We start from the raw sequence: 23,589 nt of genomic DNA on the forward strand, positions 1-23,589 counted from the left end.
TGTAGTGGGTGCAGGTGACTGCTCAGTATGCTGTTGTGTGGTGGATGTCTGATGGGTGGGTGTCTTGGTGCCTTTGTGTGTCTTGGGAGGTAGAGGGGTGGACACAGTGGGAGAAGACAGACAGCTAGTGTGGATGTATGTTGGGTGGGTGTCTGCAAGTCTGGTGAGTGTGCTGCATGTGTCAACTTCAGTAGAGGTGGTGAGTGCAGGTGTGGTGTATTGGGTGCATGTATGGCTGTCTGCTATTGTGGTGAGTGCAGGAAGAGGAGCAGTAACAGAGAGTGAAGATGCAGTGCATGAGGGTGTGGATGTAGAGGGGACAGACAGGGAGGCGAAAGATGTGGGCACATTGGGGGAAGTGGACATTGTTGTGTGTGCAGGTGTCTGTTGGCTGTGTGAATGCTTGTGGTGGGAGGTGTGGTGCTTGTGGTTTGAAGTGTGCTTCTTGTGTGTTGCTGTGCCTGTCAGCGGGTCTGATTGTGTGCTTTGGACGGGTGAAGGGAGTGAGGTGCTGGAAGTGGTAGAGGAGGTTGGAGGGGGGACGGAATGACCAGGGAAACTGGCTGCCATCCAATAGGAGGCCAGAGCCTGAAAAGATTTCTGTAGGGCAGGCACGGCACCGTGAATGCCATCCATATAGGCATTGGTATGCTGCACCTCTGATTCTAGCCCCTGGATGGAATTGAGGATGGTTGTCTGCCCTACAGAGATGGTTCTCAGGAGGTCAATAGCCTCCTCTGTGAGGGCAGCAGGGCTGACTGGGGCGGGGGAGGAGGTGCCTGGGGCGAAGGAGACGCCCACCTTTCTGGGTGGGCAGGCACGGGCAACTCTGTGGGGAGCAGAAGGGAGGGCGGTGATGGTATGGGGTGGCGGAAGATCTCACAGTAGTGGTGTGTGCACTAGGGTCTGCCACCGCCGGGGGACCCCCATCGGAGGAGGTCTCAGAGTCACTACCTCCTGTGGTAGTAGCCTCCCCCTTTGAATTCCCCTCGCCCTCCCACCCACTGGTCCCCTGGGCGTCCGTTGTCTCTACCTCGAAGGATCCGTGGGACGCTGCCTTCCCACTTGCCGGTGCCTCAGCTCCATCGCCTGATGTTGATGCTGTACCAAACCAACACAAGAGAACAGGGATGGGGAGACAAAACAGGAGAGATACTTGTAAATAGCTGAATGCTGATACAGAATGGCCAGACATCCACCCACCCAGCAAACACACCCAATAGGCAGCACCGTACACTATGCCCATGGCCATGCCCCTGAGTACTGACCAGAATACTGCTATACACCCATTCCCTGAAATGCTTTTGGAGCTGAGGTAGGTGAAACCTGACAGGGACACCCCTACACTCTTTGGGGAACATACAGTAGATGGACACCAGTCAAATTCCCTGCTCTAAGCAGCATGAGCCCTATTGCACTCCCAGTCATCTTTCTAGACTGAAGTATGGTCAATGAGTACTCACCCCTTTGTGACTGCTGTGCAGCCTTCAAGCGCCCATCCAGATCTGGGTACGCCACCTCCAGGATCCGTCGCATGAGGGGGGTCAGTGCCCGACGGGCACCCCTTCCACGTTGGAAGGACTTCCCCAGCTGGGCCTCACTGATCTTTCGCACCCAGTGCCGCAGGTCCTCCCACCTCTTTCGACCGTGGGTGCTCCGCCGGTTGTAGACCCCCAGGGTCTGCACCTCCTTGGCGATGGCATGCCAATGTGCCCTCTTCTGGTGGGTGCTGACCTAGAAGTGCGACACAGAAATGGAACACAGAGGTCAGGCACTTGTACAATAGGAACAGCTGGCAAATTATCCAACATTGGACTGACAGTACTCTCAGACATACAGGACAGTCTCACACAGCATTCCATGCACCATGGCCCATGCAGACTCAGAGGAGCACACATATGTCCAATCCACACCATCCATTACACACACAGTGCCCTCCAAACCCAGACTCACCTGTACATCTGGCCGTCCGTAGAGTTTGCCGTACAGGGGCAGGACCCCGTCCACTAGCTTCTCCAGTTCTTCCTGGGTGAAGGCCAGGGCCCTTTCACCTGTACCACGTGGCACATCCATAGCCAGAGGCAGGCCACAGCAGTACACAGAGTGGAGTACCTGTCTGCACGAGATCAGGGAGTCAAGTGATCAAACGATGACGAACGTGCGTACGTTCTGCAGCAGTATGCACTGTCACCGCCGGCAGCGGTCATGATACACCAGGATTCCCCATTGGCATCCATGTTATCCAATGAGGGTGCGAATAGCGGTCTACACCACCTTACGCTGTGACGTTAACTGCTAGCGGTATGAGGTCACTTCCACAACGAAGGGGCAGATCTACAGTGGGCAGACATTTTGCCATCACCTACGCATCTTGAATTTCCTACTACTCACAATGCAGGGCCTACTAGCCACATGAAGCACCTAGGCCTCTATCCACTCCGTATAGTATCACACATGAATTACTCTGTTCCCTCCTAGTGATGTACATGTATATCTGTCAGGTAGCAGTTATTGTAGAGACACTACAATGAACAATGCAGTGCAGAAATGTTGAGAAGTGTGCCTATGTATGTGTCTTCATCACTCCGTTTTGTAACCCCTCGTAGGTACCGACTCTTGTGGCGAGGAAGGGCACCATTGGTATACAGACCACTTGTGGATATGGTGACCATGGTGGAGCGTCAGATCATAATCACTTACAGACTCACACGTTTTTCAGGACCTTTGTGCATTACTGGATCCTTCACTAACTCTGGGAAATTGTAATCAGCATGCCATTTCAACTGAGGTGCAGGTGCTCTCTGCACTCCATTTCCTGGCCACAGGCTCATTTCAAGTGACAGTGGGCATGGGTAATGGTTTCTCACAGCCAATATTCAGCCAGGTACTGACAAGATTTCTGAATGCATTTGTACAACATCTGCAATCCTATGTGTGGTTTCCCCAAAGTACTGACCTCCCTGCCATCAAGTCTGACTTTCATGAATTTGCAAACATTCCCCATGTCATTGGTGCCATCGATTGCACACACATACCCATCATCCCCCCAAGAGTGAGTGAACAGGTGTACAGAAACAGGAAGAACTTTCACTCCAAGAACATCCAATTGGTGTGTACTGCAGACCAGTACATTTCCCATGTAAATGCCATGTTTCCAGGTTCAGTCCATGATTCATTTGCGTTGAGGATCAGTAGTGTGCCACAGAAGATGGAACAGCTACAAGAGGACTGAGGGTGGAACATAGGTAAGTTTGCCTGTCAATAACTGACACATTGCAGAAAAACAGCCTGTCTAACTAAGGGACATAACAATGACAATTCTCTATTGAACCATTTTGTAGGTGATTCTGGCTATCCAAACTTGCGTTGGCTCCTGACACCAGTGAGGAATCCCAGGACGGATGCAGAGAGGAAATACAATGAGGCCCATGGATGTACTAGGAGGGTAACAGAGCGTACTATAGGTCTCCTGAAGGCTAGGTTCCGGTGTCTACATATATCTGGGGGTTCCCTGGCCTATGGGCCTGAAAAGGTGTGTAGAATAGTGGTGGCCTGCTGCATGCTGCACAACGTGGCAGTGAGACATTCTATCCCACTTTTGGAGGTGGAGGGTGCTATAGGTCCTGATCAGCTACCTCAGAGAGGTGAGGAGAGTGATGGTGAGAATGAGGAAGGGGGAGGTGTCCATTCCAGGAACCAACTGATACAACTCTACTTCCAATAACTGTGTGGGACTTAAGCCTGTCATTGGGGTTAGTGTCTAATACTGTCAGTGTGCTCTGTCATATAGTGGCGATTGGTCAGGATAGGCGATACATGGACCACTTCTGCATGGTACTGATAGAAAATATATGCATTCCCTCCTTGCCGCCATTTGGGCACACAGTACCACCATCAAGCACAAATTGACAATAAAGTTGTTCTCTGCCAGTTGCATCCATACTCCACTTTGTTCACAATTTAAGACAGGGGACAGTGTTACAGGCGTGAAATGTGTTTTATTGGTAGAATTGAGTTAATTGTGCTATATACAGTGATGGGAGTCGTAAGGGTTGGGTGTCCTCAAAACCAACTTGGTGGCAGCCTTGTTGGATGGTTTAGATGGGTCCATTTTGTCGAACAGTACTTCAGATTGCCCTCAGCTAAGTGCTGTTGAAGAATGGGTGGGATGGTTGCTTTGCATTTATAGCAGAGTCAATTGTTGGAGGGGGCCTTGTTCTTAGCTGGGTTTCCAGTGCCATATCTTGGCCTAAGACTACGTTTGGACGCCTGCTGTGGAGCTTCTTGGGGTGGCCTGGTTGGGCCTTGGGTTTCCTGGGAGGGTATTTCCTGGGATGTTTCTGCTGCTTGGGTAATCAGATACTGGTTGTCTAGGGCTGTTGTGGGGGCCTCTTGTCCGGTGTGGGTGTCAGACTGTTTTTTTACCAACTGCAGCAATGCTCCAGCAATGGTGGCCATTGTGGCATTGTGCTCTTTCCACTGCTCCATGGCCTGTTGGTGTTGTTGCTGCTACATCCTCTGACTTTGCTCCAGGGTGGACACAATCTGTGCCAACCTGTCTTGGGTATGTTGGTAGGCCCCCAATACCTCTGCAATAATGTCCTGGGCTGCTGCATCCATCCTGTGGCCTCCCCCTGGCCCACTGGGACACTTGAACTACCCTAGCCCCCTGTGCCTGTGTCCCCTGCACAGGTCTGGACGTGCCACTTGTACTGGGGCCCTCGCCTTCCTGCATGTTGGGAGTGGGAGACTGTGGCTTCTGTAGCTGTGTTTCACCAGTCTGTGCCTTGGGTACACTGGTGTTGGTAAGCCTCCCCTGGCCTGCTGGTCTTGACTGGGTGTTAGGGGTGACAGTGGTTTCCTGGGTGGGGCTGCAGCATGGTGAGAATCCAGGACTGTGTGAGGGACCTGCCTGCTCATCAGTGTCCAGGGATCCTTCGCCAAGTTCTTGTGAGGTGGCTCTGTCTCCCTGGAGGGCAGTGGCACTCCTTGCCCCGTCCATGAGGGTTGCATGGGTGGTGGTGACTGTTGGGGGACATACACATGTCTGTTACATATGCATGTAGGTTTGAGGTTTACAGGACTGTGCTATTTTGTGCTCGTGTTAATTTCAGTGGCCTTCCAGGGTGCCTTTGTGAGTTTGACATAGCATTTAGTGGCAGTGATGGGGTTGCGTTGTGGTGGGGGGTATTGTTCCATTGTAGGTACGTGCAGGGGTGGGTGGCTGTGCACAGCGGGAGTGATGTGTGCCTGTTAGTGGGTTGTAGGTAATGCCGGGTGGTGGATGTAGTGGGTAATGGCTGGGTGGGGTGTAGGTCCAGGTGGGTGTGGGTGGGGTGGTGCATTCTTTGCAGATGTGTTGTATTTGGGGTAATTGTAGAAGACTTACCCGAGTCCAGTCCTCCAGTGAGTCCAGTGAGTCCCTCTGGGTGCAGGATGGCGAGGACCTTGTCCTTCCAGTCGGTGTAGTCGGGTGGTGTTGGTGGCAGCCCTCCCCCAGTCTTCTGCACTGCGATGTGGTGCCTAGATGTCATGGCCCTGACCTTACCCCGCAGGTCATTCCATCTCTTCCGGATGTCGTCCCTGGTGTGTGGAATGGGTCCCACTGCATTCACCCTGTTGACAATGGTCTGCCACAGCTCCAATTTCCACGCAATGGGAGTGTGCTGCACCTCGGCACCGAATATTTGTGGCTCCACCTTCAGGATCTCGTCCACCATGGTCCTTAGCTCCCTTTCGGTGAAGCATGAATTTTTGGAGGGGGGACATGGTGAGTGTGGTGGATGGCATCAGGGCTGGGGACAGGGTAAGGGTGCTCCTCTGTGGGTCGATGTGCATCTTCTGTATGCTGCCGTTTGCTGTCTGGCTCTGGTGCTCTCCATCCTCTGGTCCTGGTTTCGTTGCAAGGGATTGTGGGGTGTGTCTGCGGGTGTTTTATAGGGTTCTGGATGTGTGTCAGGTGTATGAGTGATATGCCTATCCAATGTGTGCACTTGTTGCTGTTGTGTCCACTTACTGCCCGTGTCTGTCGCAGCCGCCAATGGTCGTCTGGCCTCTACTGTCCGCCGAGGTGATTTGTGCATCATTATTTGGAGGGTGGGATGTGGGTGTGCTTGGCAGTGGTGGGGTGGGCCGGGATTCCCGTCAACAGAGTCATGGCGGGAGTGGTGGTCTGGGAATTTTTGGCGGGGTTGGGTTTTTCGTTCATTATATGTCGGGTTTCCATTCACCACCAACGGCGGGATTCTGTTCACCGGCGGCCACCGCGGTCGGCGGTCTTTCCCGCCATGTTCATAATGACCGCCATAGTCTTAGAATAATATCTTGCAAAAAAAGTGTTTAAAATATCACAGCTATAGTAGTGCAGCTAACACATGTAAAATATGAAATATGAAATGAAGCAAAGAAAAGGGGGAACCAACTTGGAGTCAAGAGGTTGTCATGACAAGTAGAGGGAAGAACTGACCAGATCCAGTTTAGGGTTACACAAAAAATGTGTTCCCCACCTACAAGCTGGCAATGGACATAAAAGTGGCATCCCTACAATCTGATGTCAGAACGCTCTGGATGTGAGAAGATTCAGAAGAACGGCTGCCCTGCTATTTGACGCCTGACTGAAGACTTGACCTTCTTGCCTTTAACCCAGGACCCCAGAAGTGACTCCAGTGGTCAGTCAGCTGACCTCCAGTTTGAGCACCAGACACACAACATTATTTCAGAGGCCTTTCCAGCTGACTAGACCCATGTGGACCTGAACTGGTCCTCTCTATTGGCCTTTGTGAGAATGAATCCTGACCCCAAGCTCTGTCCTCATGGCCCTGGACAGTTGAGTGTAGTTAGAGTGCACTTTTCCCTATTAACTGAAGGTTTCACCAGATTCAATGCAGAGCAGCGCAGGGTAATGCAGGTACTCTCATTGCAGCACTACACAGCTCCTAATAAGCAGCTCCACTAGATCTGATGAAGAGCCACTCATCACAGTACTACATTGCTCCTCATTTTCAGCTTCACCAGATCTGATGTTGATCCCCTCAGAGTCGCACTGCACCGTCTACACATCAAAGTCAGAAGGTACAACTTCCAGAGGGATAGACCTGAACCTTTTTCCAGCCTATATTTTATCATTGTTGTAAGGAAATGCCTCCTTGGCATGGTTACCCCCTGACTTTTTGCCTTTGCTGATGCTATGTTTCGAATTGAAAGTGTGCTGAGGCCTGCTAACCAGGCCCCAGCACCAGTGTTCTTTCCCTAACCTGTACTTTTGTATCCCCAATTGGCACACCCTGGCATTCAGATAAGTCCCTTGTAAATGGTACCCCTGGTACCAAGGGCCCTGATGCCAAGGAAGGTCTCTAAGGGCTGCAGCATGTCTTATGCCACCCTGGAGACCCCTCACTCAGCACAGGCACAGTGCTTACTAGCTTGTGTGTGCTGGTGAGAACAAAATGAGTAAGTCGACATGGCACTCCCCTCAGGGTGCCATGCCAGCCTCTCACTGCCTATGCAAGTATAGATAAGTCACCCGTCTAGCAGGCCTTACAGCCCTAAGGCAGGGTGCACTATACCATAGGTGAGGGCACCAGTGCATGAGCACTGTGCCCCTACAGTGTCTAAGCAAAACCTTAGACATTGTAAGTGCAGGGTAGCCATAAGAGTATATGGTCTGGGAGTCTGTTTTACACGAACTCCACAGCACCATAATGGCTACACTGAAAACTGGGAAGTTTGGTATCAAACTTCTCAGCACAATAAATGCACACTGATGCCAGTGTACATTTTACTGGTTCCAGCAGCCTGCCACACTCGAGACATGTTGGTGGCCCCATGGGGAGAGTGCCTTTGTCACTCTGAGGCCAGTAACAAAGCCTGCACTGGGTGGAGATGCTAACACCTCCCCCAGGCAGGAGCTGTAACACCTGGCGGTGAGCCTCAAAGGCTCACCCCCTTTGATCCAGCACCACAGGGCACTCCAGCTAGTGGAGTTGCCCGCCCCCTCCGGCCACGGCCCCACTTTTGGCGGCAAGGCCGGGGGAAATAATGAGAATAACAAGGAGGAGTCGCTGGCCAGTCAGGACAGCCCCTAAGGTGTCCTGAGCTGAAGTGACTCTAACTTTTAGAAATCCTCCATCTTGCAGATGGAGGATTCCCCAATAGGATTAGGGATGTGACCCCCTCCCCTTGGGAGGAGGCACAAAGAGGGTGTACCCACCCTCAGGGCTAGTAGCCATTGGCTACTAACCCCCCAGACCTAAACACGCCCTTAAATTTAGTATTTAAGGGCTCCCCTGAACCTAAGAATTGAGATTCATGAAACTACAAGAAGAAGAGGACTGCTGAGCTGAAAAACACCTGCAGAAGAAGAACAGAAGACACCAACTGCTTTGGCCCCAATCTTACCGGCCTTTCTCCTGCCTTCCAAAGAAACCTGCTCCAGCGACGCTTTCCAAAGGACCAGCGACCCCTGAATCCTCAGAGGACTGCCCTGCTTCAAGAAAGACAAGAAACTCCAGAGGATAGCGGCACTGCTCCAAAAGAACTGCAACTTTGTTACAGAGGAGCAGATTTAAAGACCCCTGCAAATCCCCGCAAGAAGCGTGAGACTTGCAACACTGCACCCGGCGACCCCGACTCGACTGGTGGAGAACCAACACCTCAGGGAGGACCCTCCGGCGACTCCGAGACCGTGAGTAACCAAAGTTGTCCCCCCTGAGCCCCCACAGCGACGCCTGCAGAGGGAATCCCGAGGCTCCACCTGACCGCGACTGCCTGAACCTAAAGTCCCGACGGCTGGAAAAGACCCTGCACCCGCAGCCCCCAGCACCTGAAGGAACAGAACTTCTGTGCAGGAGTGACCCCCAGGAGGCCCTCTCCCTTGCCCAGGTGGTGGCTACCCCGAGGAGCTCCCCCCTTGCCTGCCTGCACCGCTGAAGAGACCCCTTGGTCTCCCATTGAAACCTACAGAGAACCCGACGCTTGTTTGCACACTGCACCCGGCCGCCCCCGCGCTGCTGAGGGTGTACTTTCTGTGTGGACTTGTGTCCCCCCCGGTGCCCTACAAAACCCCCCTGGTCTGCCCTCCGAAGACGCGGGTACTTACCTGCTGGCAGACTGGAACCGAGGCACCCCCTTCTCTCCATTGAAGCCTATGTGTTTTGGGCACCTCTTTGACCTCTGCACCTGACCGGCCCTGAGCCGCTGGTGTGGTAACTTTGGGGTTGCTCTGAACCCCCAACGGTGGGCTACCTTGGACCCAAAACTGAGACCTGTAAGTGATTTACTTACCTGTTAAAAATAACAATACTTTACCTCCCCCAGGAACTGTGAAAATTGCACTGTGTCCACTTTTAAAACAGCTTATCGTGTTTTATGTAAAAAGTATATATGCTACTGTAATGATTCAAAGTTCCTAAAGTACTTACCTGCAATACCTTTCAAATGAGATATTACATGTAGAATTTGAACCTGTGGTTCTTAAAATAAACTAAGAAAATATATTTTTCTATAACAAAACCTATTGGCTGGATTTGTCTCTGAGTGTGTGTTCCTCATTTATTGCCTGTGTGTATGTACAACAAATGCTTAACACTACTCCTTTGATAAGCCTACTGCTCGACCACACTACCACAAAATAGAGCATTAGTATTATCTCTTTTTGCCACTATCTTACCCCTAAGGGGAACCCTTGGACTCTGTGCATACTATTCCTTACTTTGAAATAGTGCATACAGAGCCAACTTCCTACAATTGTCAACATGAACTTGTGACTTTGTTCCAGTCTGGTGTAACCAGATACCTGCAGTTGGCTCTTTGTGTCTTTTGGTGCTATTTTTATCTAAATGTTATCTAAATATCTTTAAAAACGTAGAACTCTGGTTCTACTTACTGGATTTATGTTGTTTTGGTGTCATTTTATTTGTTAAAGTATCCTCTAGTTTTCTAAGTAGAGATACTTCGGGTGTTGTATTTTCACTTAATTACTGTTTGAGTGTTACATGTACACTTTATATATTTCCTCTGAGTTAAGCCTGACTGATTTTGTGTCAACTACCAGAGGGTTAAGCATAGGTTTATTTAGTGACTTTTGTAGTTCAACCGGACAAGGATTGTGATTATTATTTGAAGTGAAATATCACCCCTTCAACCAATAATAGAATTTCTCACATATGGGCTCAAACTTCACAAGAAGTCCAAATAAATCTAAGGGACTCTGAGTGAGGAGGTGAAGCTATTTATTTTAAGCGATTCAAGAAGAGAGGTGTTCAACTTGCTTTTGGGTGATGTTGAGAAGAGGATAGATGAGTTTGTCATACAGAAACAAAATAGATTTGGTACTGGTGGAATACCATTAGTCATGTCATCCTAGAACATAGATGTTTAAAGGAAGAAAGTATATGATGAAGTGATTAATATTTTGGAATGCAGAGAGGGCATTTGACAGCTTTTCATGGCAGTTTTTTGGGCACATTGGATAGTATGGACATTACTCCAAAATTAACACATATATATAAATTACAAATATTGTGTTAGCAGGTTCTGTCACTATTTATGTATATGATAGAGGCCAGGCCATGGATTCTATTGAAAATACACTACCAGATTCCTACTCTATTTCGGATATAGGAAGTTCAGAAAAATGTTAAGGACTTTTAACAAGGAAGTTGGTTAGAAATTAATGTATGGAGACCATGCAGGCAGAGTTTCTCTGGGTCACTCTGGGAAGCCAAAATGAACTGGTTGATTAAATTCATGACCTATTATGAAAGGTGTTTTTAGTTCGATGACAACTAAGAAAACTTCCCCACTTAATTGTTTGCCAAAGGAAGCATTTCAATTTGCAGTTACTATAAATGTGTGTATCAGGCTGCTCATCCTATGAGCGCAATTAGGAAATTATTGATATTGCCTCTTCGAGATTGGCTATTCTCTTTTATAAAACAGCTGTGCACAAATGTTATCTTTTCTTAAGACATGCATCAGCAGTAATTTTTTTGCAAGAAAAAGGAAGCCCTTATTACGGAAAGTTTCTGCCTTTGTATAAACAGCAGTATTTATTACATTAGTCTTGCACTAATGTGTGGCATAATAGGTTTCTTTCTTTCTTTCTTGTTTTCTCTCTCTCTTTCTTTCTTTCTCTCTTTCTTTCTGTCTTAAGACCACCAGACTTGTGGTGGTGGTCCGACTGCCACGGTCATGGAGGTCCGATAGCCACATTACGACCGTGGTGGAGCCACCACGGTCTGACCGCTGACACTGCCAGGTTGCCGCCAGTTGACAGCTTGGCGGAGTCGGTGGTTGTAGTCCGCCCTGGGGGATTACAACTCCCCATTCCGCCGGCCTTTTCATGGAGGTTGGACCACCATGGAAAGGCTGAAGGAATGGGGGTGTCAGGCCCCCTGGGAGCCCCTGCACTGCCCATGCACTTGGCATAGGCAGTGCAGGTGCCCCTGTGGACAGCCTCATCAGGCTTTCCACTGCCCAAATTACAGGCAGTGGAAAGTGCGACGGGTGCTGATTATCCTACTAAGGATGAGAATATTTTAGTTTTTCATGCATTCCATAGATTGATTTCTTTATCTTCTTGTGGCTGGTATGACTTGGCTGTGAAAATGACAAAAGACTTAGGGGGTTATTCTAACTTTGGAGGAGTGTTAATCTGTCCCAAAAGTGACGGTAAAGTGACGGATATACCACCAGCCGTATTACGAGTTCCATAGGATATAATGGACTCGTAATACGGCTGGTGGTAAATCCGTCACTTTTCCGTCACTTTTGGGACGGATTAACACCTCCTCCAAAGTTAGAATAACCCCCTTTGGGCCTCATTATCAGGTTGGCAGTCCACAGATCACCAAACTCGGGTGGCGGTCAGACCTCCCACTCCTTGCAGTCTGACAGCCAGATTATGATCCAGGCAGTCGGACCGCCAGGAGACCACCCCTGGGGTCATGGATCCCGATGGGTTGGCGGCAGTCGAAGTCATGGTCAGTCATGGTAGTGCCCATGGAGGCGCTGCGATGCTGATCATGGCTTCACTTCCCTCCAGCCTTTCCATGACCGTTGCACCGCCATGGAAAGGCCGGCTGAAAGCCAGTGCTGGAGGCTACAGGGGGGCTCCTGCACTACCCAAGACCACGTCATGGACAGGACAGGGGCCCTCTGCCAGCAACCTCGGAATGTGCACTGTTAGAAAGGGGGTCTTTGGTTGGCAGTCAGGTTACCTCCGTCCAAGCAAGGACCCTCACTCTAGTCAGGGTAAAAGAAAATCACCCTCAGCTAACCCCTGCTTACTCCCCTGGTAGCTTGGCACAAGCAATAGGCTTAACTTCAGAGTGCTAGGTGTAATATATTTGTACCAACACACACAGTAACTTAATGAAAACACTACAAAATGACACAACACATTTTTAGAAAAATAGGAAATATTTATTTAAACCAAACAAGACCAAAATGACAAAAATCCACAATACACAAGTCAAGTTATCACTAAAAATGCAAAAAGAGTCTTCATGTAATTTTAAACACACACTAAGGGGGTTATTCTAACTTTGGAGGAGGTGTTAATCCGTCCCAAAAGTGACGGAAAAGTGACGGATTTACCACCAGCCGTATTACGAGTCCATTATATCCTATGGAACTCGTAATACGGCTGGTGGTATATCCGTCACTTTACCGTCACTTTTGGGACGGATTAACACTCCTCCAAAGTTAGAATAACCCCCTAACACTGTTAGCACGAAAATGTACCTTGGGTGCATCAAAAATAACCCTGCACGAGCGAGTGTGCATCAAAAAGGGCTTGCGATGTGTCGATTTCACTCATGAACGAGACCTTGCGCCGTTTCTCCTTTCGTCAGATTGGGGAGTGTCATTTCTTCTCTCCGCAGAGAGTGATGCATCGATCCAGTCAGCACTCTTGGGTCTGGGCAGGCCCTGCATTGCTTCTCCTTTCAGGGTCCTAGGAACTGGATGGGCACCACAGGGCAGAGGAGGAGTCTCTCCAGAGACTCCAGGTGCTGGCAGAGATAAGTCTTTGCTGTCCCTGAGACTTCAAACAACAGGAGGCAAGCTCTAAATCAAGCCCTTGGAGATCTTCACAAGATGGAAGGGAACGCAAAGTCCAGTCTTTGCCCTCTTAATCTGGCAGAAGCAGCAACTGGAGGTTAGCTCCACAAAACACAGTCACAGGCAGGGCAGCTCTTCTTCCTCAGCTCTTTAGCTCTTCTCCAGGCAGAGGTTCCTCTAAGTTTCTAGAAGTGTTCTAAAGTCTGTGGTTTTGGGTGAACTTCTTATACCCATTTTCTCCTTTGAAGTAGTCTCTCTTGATTGTGAAATCCTGCCATGCCCAGGCCAGGCCCCAGACACTCACCAGGGGGTTGGAGACTGCATTGTGTGAGGACAGGCACAGCCCTCTCAGGTGTAAGTGACCACTCCTCTCCTCCCTCCTAACAAAGATGGCTCATCAGGAAATGCAGACTACACCCCAGCTCCCTTTGTGTCACTGTCTAGTGTGAGGTGCAACCAGCCCAACTGTCAAACTGACCCAGACAGGGAATCCACAAACAGGCAGAGTCACAGAAATTGTATAAGTAAGAAAATGCTCTCTTTCTAAAAGTGGCATTTTCAAACACACAATCTTAAAATCAACTTTACTAAAAGATGTATTTTTAAAATGTGAGCTCAGATACCCCAAACTCCACATGTCCATCCACTCCTAAAGGGAATCTACACTTTAATCAGATTTAAAGGTAGTCCCCATGTTAACCTATGCGAGGGACAGGCCTTGCAACAGTGAAAAACGAATTTAGCAATATTTCACTGTCAGGACACATAAACCACATTACTATATGTCCTACCTTAACCATACACTTCACCCTGCCCTTGGGGCTATCTAGGGCCTACCTTAGGGGTGTCTGACATGTAAGAAAAGGGAGGGTTTCGGCCTGGCAAGTGGGTACACTTGCCAAGTCGAATTTACAGTTAAAACTGCACACAGACACTGCAGTGATTACAGAGCTACTTATGTGGGTGACACAACCAGTGTTGCAGTCCCACTAGTAGCATTTTACAGGCCCTGGCACCTCCAGTGCACTTTACTAGGGACTTACTAGTAAATCAAATATGCCAATCATGGATAAGCCAATTACATACACATTTTGTAAAGGAGCGCTTGCACTTTAGAACTGGTTAGCAGTGGTAACGTGCCCAGAGAAACAAAAACAGTAAAATCAGAGTCCAGCACACATCCACAACCTGGGGAACAGAGGCAAAAAGTTAAGGGAGACCACGCCAAGGATGAAAAGTCTAACACTAGGTTTGTGTTAAACAAAAATACATACAATATAGTTTTCTGCATCCTGTACCTCAATTGGTAGTGGGCTATGTTGATCAAAGAGTGTCACTGTACTAAAAGTAGGATAAATCGTGTGCATTGCCCATTGCAGTTCCTACTGTAAGATTCAGGACAGGACAGCACTAATACTGGAGAAAGTCAAATAACATTGTAGGAAGCCTAGATGCTGCTGTGATTTCATAGCAATCGCTATCCTTACACCTACTCAGCTACACAGTTTTATTACTTTCATCTATTGGCCTTTCCAGATTGAAAGTGTAACCAGTGGCTCATAATTTTTCCTGGTGCAAGAAATGTGAATAAGGTAGGGGTGATAGAATGAAAAGAAAGAGAGAGTGGGCAGGAAAGGATGATGGTAGATTTAAAAGAAAATAATATAAGGAACTTAGACATGGTTTGGAAAGACGAAGTGAGTTGAAGTAGTAGGGAAGCATAGTTATTTGTCTATCAATTTCCTTTATTTTCCTCTTTTTTCTTCAATGGGCTTGTAGCCTAGGTCTTCCTCCGGTGGTGCAGTTGCAGAAGATTGGAACAACTCGTGACCTTTTCCAACAGGTGCCCCTCCACCACACCTACTCAAAAAAGCCATGCAACTACAATGTTGAAAGTGAGAAAAATACCAATCACACCATAGGGCTTATTGTTAGCAGAGTAACCTTTAACCTCCCCATGTTTCACTATGAGTATCTCAGATCTTTTATTGTCTTTAGCTCTCAACCATTTCCATAGAGTGTTCAAATGTCCTTTTACAAGTTTAGACGTGGGGCAACTTTAGGGTTTTTGCTGGCAGAGGTTTAGCCACTCAGCTGGCAGAAACTCTTGAATTAACAGCCTGCCCACCATGACGCTGCCAGGCCATAGTGGTGGTTGCTCATGTCTGTTTAAGAAACCGTCATTCAGATTATCTCCCCAGGTCTGTCAAGTGAGGCATGGCGAACTTGGGCAGAGAAAACACATAATGGCTCCCACACTTAGGAGAATGCTCCCTTAACGTTTGTTCACTGAGTTTTCATTTTCACAAGCCCTTACTTTGGGGGCTTGTTTGTGAAAAAAATAAAAACAAATGCTGAGTTGACTGAAAAACACTGTGCCACATTAGCAGTGACAAATGTGCACCTGACATAATAGTGGTAAAACCTATCCTTGACAGGCAGGGATCTCTAAACATGTTGGGCGTTCCTTCACCAGGGGAGTGGAAGCTGGGAGCCTCTGCTAACCTGTTAAGCTGGTGGGTTGCCCAATAGAGTCTGAATGACCTTCGTATTCACTAGACCTGACTTCTCCTGTTCTCTTTGTAGATTTGGCTCTTTTGATGTTTAATTCTATAGTTGTGTCATCTGAAAGTATTTCTTAGTAGTTTCTGACTATGGTTGTGTGCTCTTTATGCTCATCAGATGAAGGACATATTGAACCAGATGACCTTTTATATGATTGCAACTTAGCTCCAAGATGGCAAGTCATTAGTGTATGATAGATAAACAAATACTGGTTAACATACCACAACATAACTTCACTTGGTTCCTACTTAACTACTACACATACACCTGTGCATATTCATCAGTACTCTGCTCAGGAAAAGAGCACCTTGCCAGTGTAGCACATGCATGTATTTCTATTTCCCATTGCGAATCCTTCTAGTTATCAAACTGGTTCTATGCGGCAGAAAGCAATAGTTTCAGTCTTACACCAAGGACAATGTCCATGAAGACACAGATAGACTCTTCATTTTTACTTCCTAACTGTCCATTGAACCTTTATAGCCATTATAGACTTTGGAGATTTATTCCAATACTTGTGCAAAATTAAATTTGCACAAGGATCATAATTCGAAGTTCTGTACCAATAGTTTAAGGGTGTGAGGAATTTGCGTAATTTACTTTCAACGAATTATGCAAAATTTTAAAATAAATGCACAAAACTTTCATAATTGTGTGAAATGCACATCCATCATTTAGCGCTATATTTTAGCACCAAATGCAGCCTCACGTAAACTTTGGATATAATGATGCATTTCACGATAAAAATTGGCTCGGCAAATACAAGTGACACAAGTAACAGCCACCCACGTTCTGGCTGTTTACATTACTTCTGCACATGCACTTTAAAATTTTATAGCGAACTGCGCATAATTATGAGGCATTGAAGAACGGCATAATTTCAGGAATTTCGTGTAAGAAGCAAACGTTTAAATTTTGCTAGGGCCTAGTAATACTGCTCCTAACAGATTTTGGCAGGTCACACCAGCCAAAGGTTATTGCGAGGAAAATGTGTGGTAAATGAATAAATAATGAATCCACATGCTGTGCCTTTTTGTTACCCTCTAAAAGTCGAAATAACCTCGCCCCAGAGACGTGGCTTTTATCGGTGCAGCAGGTGCACGGGTCCGGTGCCAAGAGGACTGAGAGGCCAACTGAACTCTGATTATTACTGTAGTTCACGGTTCAAACAGCGGCCAGGGGTAGTCATTTCCTTTCCTGTTCTGGTATATTCAGAAACAAAGTTTAAATGTAGATTAGGTGTTTTGACATAAAATCAAACCCAGTACAAATACAATTAATTTACGAGAGTAAACGTAAAAGTAGCTAAATGCTTGAGAAGAAAGATTCGATTGGGAATAAAGGTTCGATTGGTAGGCCTATGTGTGGCAAACCATTTTGAGATGATCCTATTGAGCAAATTTACATTTTATTGTGATTTTAGCATGTCGTGTAGATTTTTAAATACTCAGATTAACCCAATGCTTCTTTGGGGTTAGAAATTATTAACGAGGACAAAGAAGCAAAATACATTTTTTCGGGTCACCATGAGTGCAGTGCTTCATTCTTTAGGAACACACGGTCCAAAATGTATTTCCAGCGCACTCTGATTTTGGCAAGTTTGCTTAGCCTCTCAATGAGTTAGCTTTACAATTTTGCAGAGAAAATTAGTATTTTAGGAGATCTGTGTCTGGATGAAGCATTTTCAGAGTTCAGTTATAACAAATATTGGCGTGGAGCACTAATGTGCTGTCCTTCCAGGATCTGCACTGTACATGACCTTGAAATTAAATAATACATTTCCTTCTGGAAATGTTTGATGTGCATCATCCCCGACTTACTTTAGAAGTGTAATTTTAGGACAACATTTCTTGTATGTTTATGGAGTGTAAATGTAATGCACACCGTTGAATAGATGAACGCAAAACGCTAACAGTCACAAATAGATGTAAACAATCTGTAATCAATTAATATATCTAGTCACTACCTTCCAACGGCAATGTTCATGCCTCTTCCTACACCTTTGGTGCTAATTATATTTTTTAGATTTGGCTTAAACAAATGCCATATATCGATTATTCATTTTATCCTAAAACCTATTGGAGGTATCATCTAACAATGGATGTGGTATGATAAGTGCCTTTCCTGTCTTCCGACCCGTGGAGCTGTTAACACGATGCTTGAAAAATTAAGCGTTGCTGCTTCACAGCACTGTTTTAAGGAGAGTGTCTGTTTTAATTGGTTCTTCACTGGCAGAGTTCCCTTAAAGAAATAGTTCGAGTCAGGTGCTGCACTGCACAAGACTAACACCTGGCGAGTCTTTAATCGTTCATATTCCACGGATTGAAAACTGAAGTAAAAAGTAAATGAAAGTATTTAACATAGAGACTAAAGATACGTCTCTTTTAAATGCTGATACTAAAAAGCAGAGAACCTCTTATAGATGTTCATGAAAATATATCCTGTTTTTATGCACTGTACAAAAGTCAGACCTGATGGCTTTGTCAATGCATGTTTATTTGGTCCTTCCAGGTGTTTGCCAAGAAGACAACCACATAAACCTACAATATGTACACATTAAATTCGTGCACGTGACTCAAACCCCCAAACCGTTTCAGGTGGCAAAGAGTTTTCTTTGTTGCCACTTAATAAGAATGTTTATTTTAGACTCCTTTGGAAGACAAATATGAGGCTATATGTTACAAATTGCTTGACTGGTTTGTGAGTCCTGGTCAAACAACAGTCACAATTCCTTGCAGGGTGAACCACAAAAAGTAAATAAATTAACCTGTGCTTAACCCAGCTTGACACAAAAAGCAGTCAGACTTATCTTAGAGGCAATATGGAAAGAAATTATGCAGCACACAAACAAAACGAAAATGAAGTAAAAACAGGTACAAGAAAAATCCCAATACAATTTAGAAAAATGGAGTACAGTTCATACATTATTTGAGACCAAAAGTGCAATCAGTAGACCTGGAGTTATGAATTTTTAAAGTTTTTATTGAAAATAATGATGGAGCATGGTTCAGATACAAGAAGTTGATATGGTGTGGCCAGCACTTACTTTTGGACTTAGAAACATTTCTAAGGAAAATGTTCTGAGAAAGTAGAGTTCAGTGGAGCAAGGCTGCAGGAAGTGTCCGAGGAGGGAGCATTTCCGTCACATAGCCTTGGGTCAAAGCATCAGTGAAGGTTTCAATGTTCAGACTTGGGGGCATAGTCCCTTGCTCCGCGGGTGTATCACATTTTCTTGATGCTCAGGTGGCACATACCAAATCTACGAGTCCACGCAAAGCCACTTTGCGTGACTTTTCATGTCCTCGTAGATATGATGTAAGGCAGCAGAGCACAAGTCACTGTGCTGCCTTACACTGTGTCAGGGGGACATTTTATGGGCTTTGCGTGCATTTTTGTGCGTTTTCCCACACAACACCCATGGGTTTCAATGTATTTCCAGATTTACAAGGCAATGCAAACCTGGGAATGCGTCAAAATCTTATGCCTCCACAGGGCAAGTGCAACAAGGAGAAAATATCTTTATTCCTCCTTGTTCTTTCTTCTTTCTATATGTGCTGCATTTTGCAGCACATATATAAAGAAAAAAACGCCTCCATGGACTGTTTTTGTTGTTTAGCAAGGTGCCCCATCCTACACAAAAACAATTGTGCATGTAATACAGGAACCCTTGCACCTCGGTGCAAGGATCCCTAAATTGGCGCAAGGCAGCAAATTGTACATCACTGTATGGGGAAAGGATGGAACTGCACCGTATCTTGTAAATATGGTGTATTTCTTTCCCTTCAGATTGCCATAGGGCAGAGCAGCAAAAAAACTTGAGGCACTGTACAACACCTATTTTTTTTTAAATGTCCCTCAAATGTAAGTCATGAATCTCCAGTGACACGAGGCAAAGGGCAGTAGATGAAGAGGGTTCCACGAGACCAAACACCCCTTTGTCAAAGGACCACTGAAAAGGATTTGCTGCTCGGAGAAGAACAGAGCAGGAGAAGCTGCAAAGTCAATCCAATCAGTGATGCATCTCAGGTCGATAAGTGAGCAGGTTGGTCCTGGTCTTCTGCTGGTTCTCAGAGCATTTTTTAGCCAAATATTGTCCTCTCTTTTGCATTTTGGCTATCTGGGCACCTTTAGCACCACTTCCAAGTGTCCAGGACCAGAGGGGCACCACATGAATAGACAAGACTCCGTCAGACTGAGTCCAGGTGTCTTTTCAAGCGTGAAGAAGCCTTTTGTGTCCCTGTGGCTCTGAACTGGAGGCCAGCAAACTAGACCTTGTGAGGCACTCTTGATGTTCTGGGACTGATGAGGACCCTGTCCTCGAACCCAGGCAGAAGGCAGCAGAGCAACAGGGCAACAAGGTAGCAATCCAGTAGAGCAGAAGTCCATTAGAGCAGCAGTCCAGAAGAGTGGCAGTCCTTGCAGCAGCGCAGCAGTCCTTCGTCCTGGCAGAATATCCACAAGTCCAAAAGTGTACTGAAGAGGTGGTGTCTGAGGTGCCCTTTTTATACCATGTGCTCAAATCCATCCCATCCTACTAGGAGATGGCCCATTCTGACACACCTAATTCCTCTATTGTGTGACTGTCTGGGAGGAATTCACAAACTCTGTCAACTACACGTGCATTTCTTGGATGCTGCTGCTGTTGCTGGGGGAACGAAGGGACCACACCCCCAGCATTCTTTGCTGCACCTCGCTGCTCCGGCCCTATTTTAGGGGCCTCAAGCCTCACTGCACAGGACGCGCGCGGGATGCGGCTGGGCGCGTGCCCGGGCCAAGACCGGGCCAAGACGGGCCCGTCTTCGCCCGTCATCGCCTGCTCAAGCCTGGGCTGGGCCAACACTCTAGGTTTTAGGGTGCCGTGTCTTAGGTAAGGTGAACAGCAGCACTTTCCCTGGTATTTGAGTTATTTCCACTCCCTCTTTCTAATATCTCTCATTATTTTGAATAAGCTATGGGGAAACAGAAGGCATCCGATATTCCTGTGCCCCATTCTGGTTCAAAGAAAATCAAGAAACGGCTGATTGGGAAAGAGGATGGTCACTCCAATACTAGTAGCAATCAATTTCAAGCTACTGATACTTGTTTGAGGAGGTGGAGGCTATGTTGAGGAGTCCCTCCATTCCTCCACCCTCAGTATTCACTCCATCTCCCATAAGAAGATTCCTGATCTCTTCAAGAAAAGACCACTTAAGTCCTCTATGGCTGTAGAGGCAAATCTTCATCCCCCTCCTGCGGTCCAGATATTATCACCTACTACCATGAAGAGATCGGCTTTGTGTTTGGAGTTCACTGAATGTGCTCAAGTTGGGGTTCCAGCCACCTCAAGCCTAGAGGTCCTAGTCCCTGCTGATATCCCCTGCTATGTTAGGTTTTCAGCCCTGGCCGCACTTAGTGATTCCCCAGAATGTGACCTACACACACCCACACCCCCTGATGAACCAGGAAGAGGGAATCCAACTCCTTATTCACTCTTGACCCAGGATAGGAAACCTCAACCTAATGGAGCACATGATCTGGTCGCCATCTCCCAGAAGCTGGATGACTTAAATTCTTTGGTACTATTAATTTTGAACCAATTTACTGGACCTCTTGAACAGAGGGTTGCGTGTAACTGCAATTTGTCCAAAGAGGGTGACCCTAATCCTGTTTCTGTTCCTGATGGGGTGCTTACTATGTCAGTTGTGTTAGGTACCTGTGTTGAAGTGGCCAGTTCTTCCGCTCGCCCAATGCCCCATGCAAGGTCCGGAAGCATGGTGACAAATGGTAAAGCGAGCTGCTCAGCAGTGTTAGTTCCAGCTGAGCAAATGCTTAACCCAGCCCCATATATAAATGAGAGTATTTATGGTCAAGGGAAGCAGATTATACCTCGTCACTCTGACATTAGCAAGAATTCGTGGGGAATCACAGGAGTGCAGGTGCCTGTCAGACCATCCAGACCCCTCTTCCCTGGCCTCCCAAGATTATCTCAGGTGTACGTTAGGAAGGGGGAACATGGTCGGAGGAGGAAAGGGGGTTACATATATATGACAGGGGTCCCCAGGTTGTCATCTGGTTGTACAGAGACACAGGATTCCCTCACCAATAAGGTCATCTCTAGGTTACGGACGCAGAGGAACTGTCTCTCTGTTATCAGGTCCGACATCCTGGAGGTGTGCAGACATAGTCGACAAGGATCGGAGTTCGATTTCATCTCAATTCTCCTTGTGGATAATATCTTGGTGGACAATCTTATTGCCTTCGACTCACAGACTAGCTCCTTGAGGTCTGGTTCAACAACTGGTATTAGTCTCTGTACGGATCCACCTTGTGGTAACGTTAGTAGTCGCTCCTGCGTTGGCCATATGGGAAGGGGCCAAGATCCACGTAGAAGTTGTTTTTTAACCATGACAGAGAGTCTCTCCCCTTCTTTACCTGTCCTAGATTGACTAAATTCTGCTGTTCTTGCAGGGATTCCAATTGCAGTCACCGGGGCCAGGTGGAATGATTGGACCAGCATTATTGAGAATGTTTCACAATCTAGAGCCAGGATTGAGACATTGTGTTCAGAACTTGCCATCATGTCATGGAATGTGGCAGGGTTTGGAAAAAAGTTAGGTGATCCGGAGTGGGCTAGCTTTATCAATAAGCAGGATATATGCTTATTTCAGGAAACTTGGGCTGAAGAGCCGATCTATTTAGATGGGTTCATGACATATTTCTCCGCGACGCAACCTGCATCTGGGGGTTTTGGTAGATCGAAAGGGGGTCTTATGATTTTGTTGAACAAGAAATTAAAATGCGACCATTCAGTACTATGTTTCAATTCACACGATATAGTGGGTGTCCAACTCACTTTCCTACCCGGGTTCACAATGACCTTGATAAATGTGTATGCAAGATCTGTTTCTCGAGGTGTAGAATCTGAAGTACTTGCCCAATTAGCTGAACATATGGAGCACCTGCATTCGTCAGGTCTTCTGGTGGTTGCAGGAGACATGAACTGTACTATTGAACCTAATTCCTTTATCAGTAATTTGACAACTGAGGAGGATGAATTTTGGGGTATCCCGCAATTGAAAGAGAATGTTAACTGCATTGGCTCCTGTACTGCTTCACAGCTGACTTCACTTTGCCTTAGATTTCGACTAAGAGCATGTAATTGCTGCACTAGATCTGATTTAAATCTTGCCCCCACCTTTAAGCGAGGACCCTCTTCTATTACCATTGACTGTTTCCTAGTAGATATGAGGTTTTGGTCTAGTACCCTAGATATGAAGGTAGAACCTCGCCATGATAGTGATCACAATCCCTTAAGTCTTACGTTAACTAGTCATGCGTTCAGGAGAGTTCAGAACTGTGAGATCACTAACGTTCCAAGTCCCCTTTTGAATCATAGGCAAACCCGTGTCAGCTGGACAAAAAGAAAATGTCAAACCCATACTTAGTCAAGGAACTCTACTCATCCTTTTTAAAACTTTTTTTCTAGTTTTGACGAGCAAGAGGCTGGTAATATTCCAATCTTAAGTATCCACACAGAAATGGCAAGCATTCTACAGGGCATCTTTTACAAGGAAATCACGTCTAGGCACTCCCCCGATTATACTCTATCAAGTGAATGGTTTAACAAGGACTGTATTCATGGGAAGCTTAATCTAAAATCTGCCCTTGAAACGCACTCTGAGGTGGCGATTAGGAATGCTAGATGTAGGTATTACAAGGCCTTGGAACTAGCCAAGAAAGATTGGGAACACAATATTTGGCAGAGGTTCCTGGATGCAATCAAGAACCAAGATAATAGGTCTTTTTGGAGGCTGTTAGCCGCTAGACATAGAGGGGGCAATTTCACGGTTAGTATGCATAGCCAGCCTGAAAGATTGGTGGCACCATTTTTTGAGCTTTATGCCTTACCTGTACAACAGGACCTCATGACATCATCTCAGGATAAATTGTGCAATGGGGTCAATGATTGTTGAGGATCTGCTG

This window comes from Pleurodeles waltl, chromosome 5 (genome assembly GCF_031143425.1).
Source record: "Pleurodeles waltl isolate 20211129_DDA chromosome 5, aPleWal1.hap1.20221129, whole genome shotgun sequence".
NCBI lineage: Eukaryota > Metazoa > Chordata > Amphibia > Caudata > Salamandridae > Pleurodeles > Pleurodeles waltl.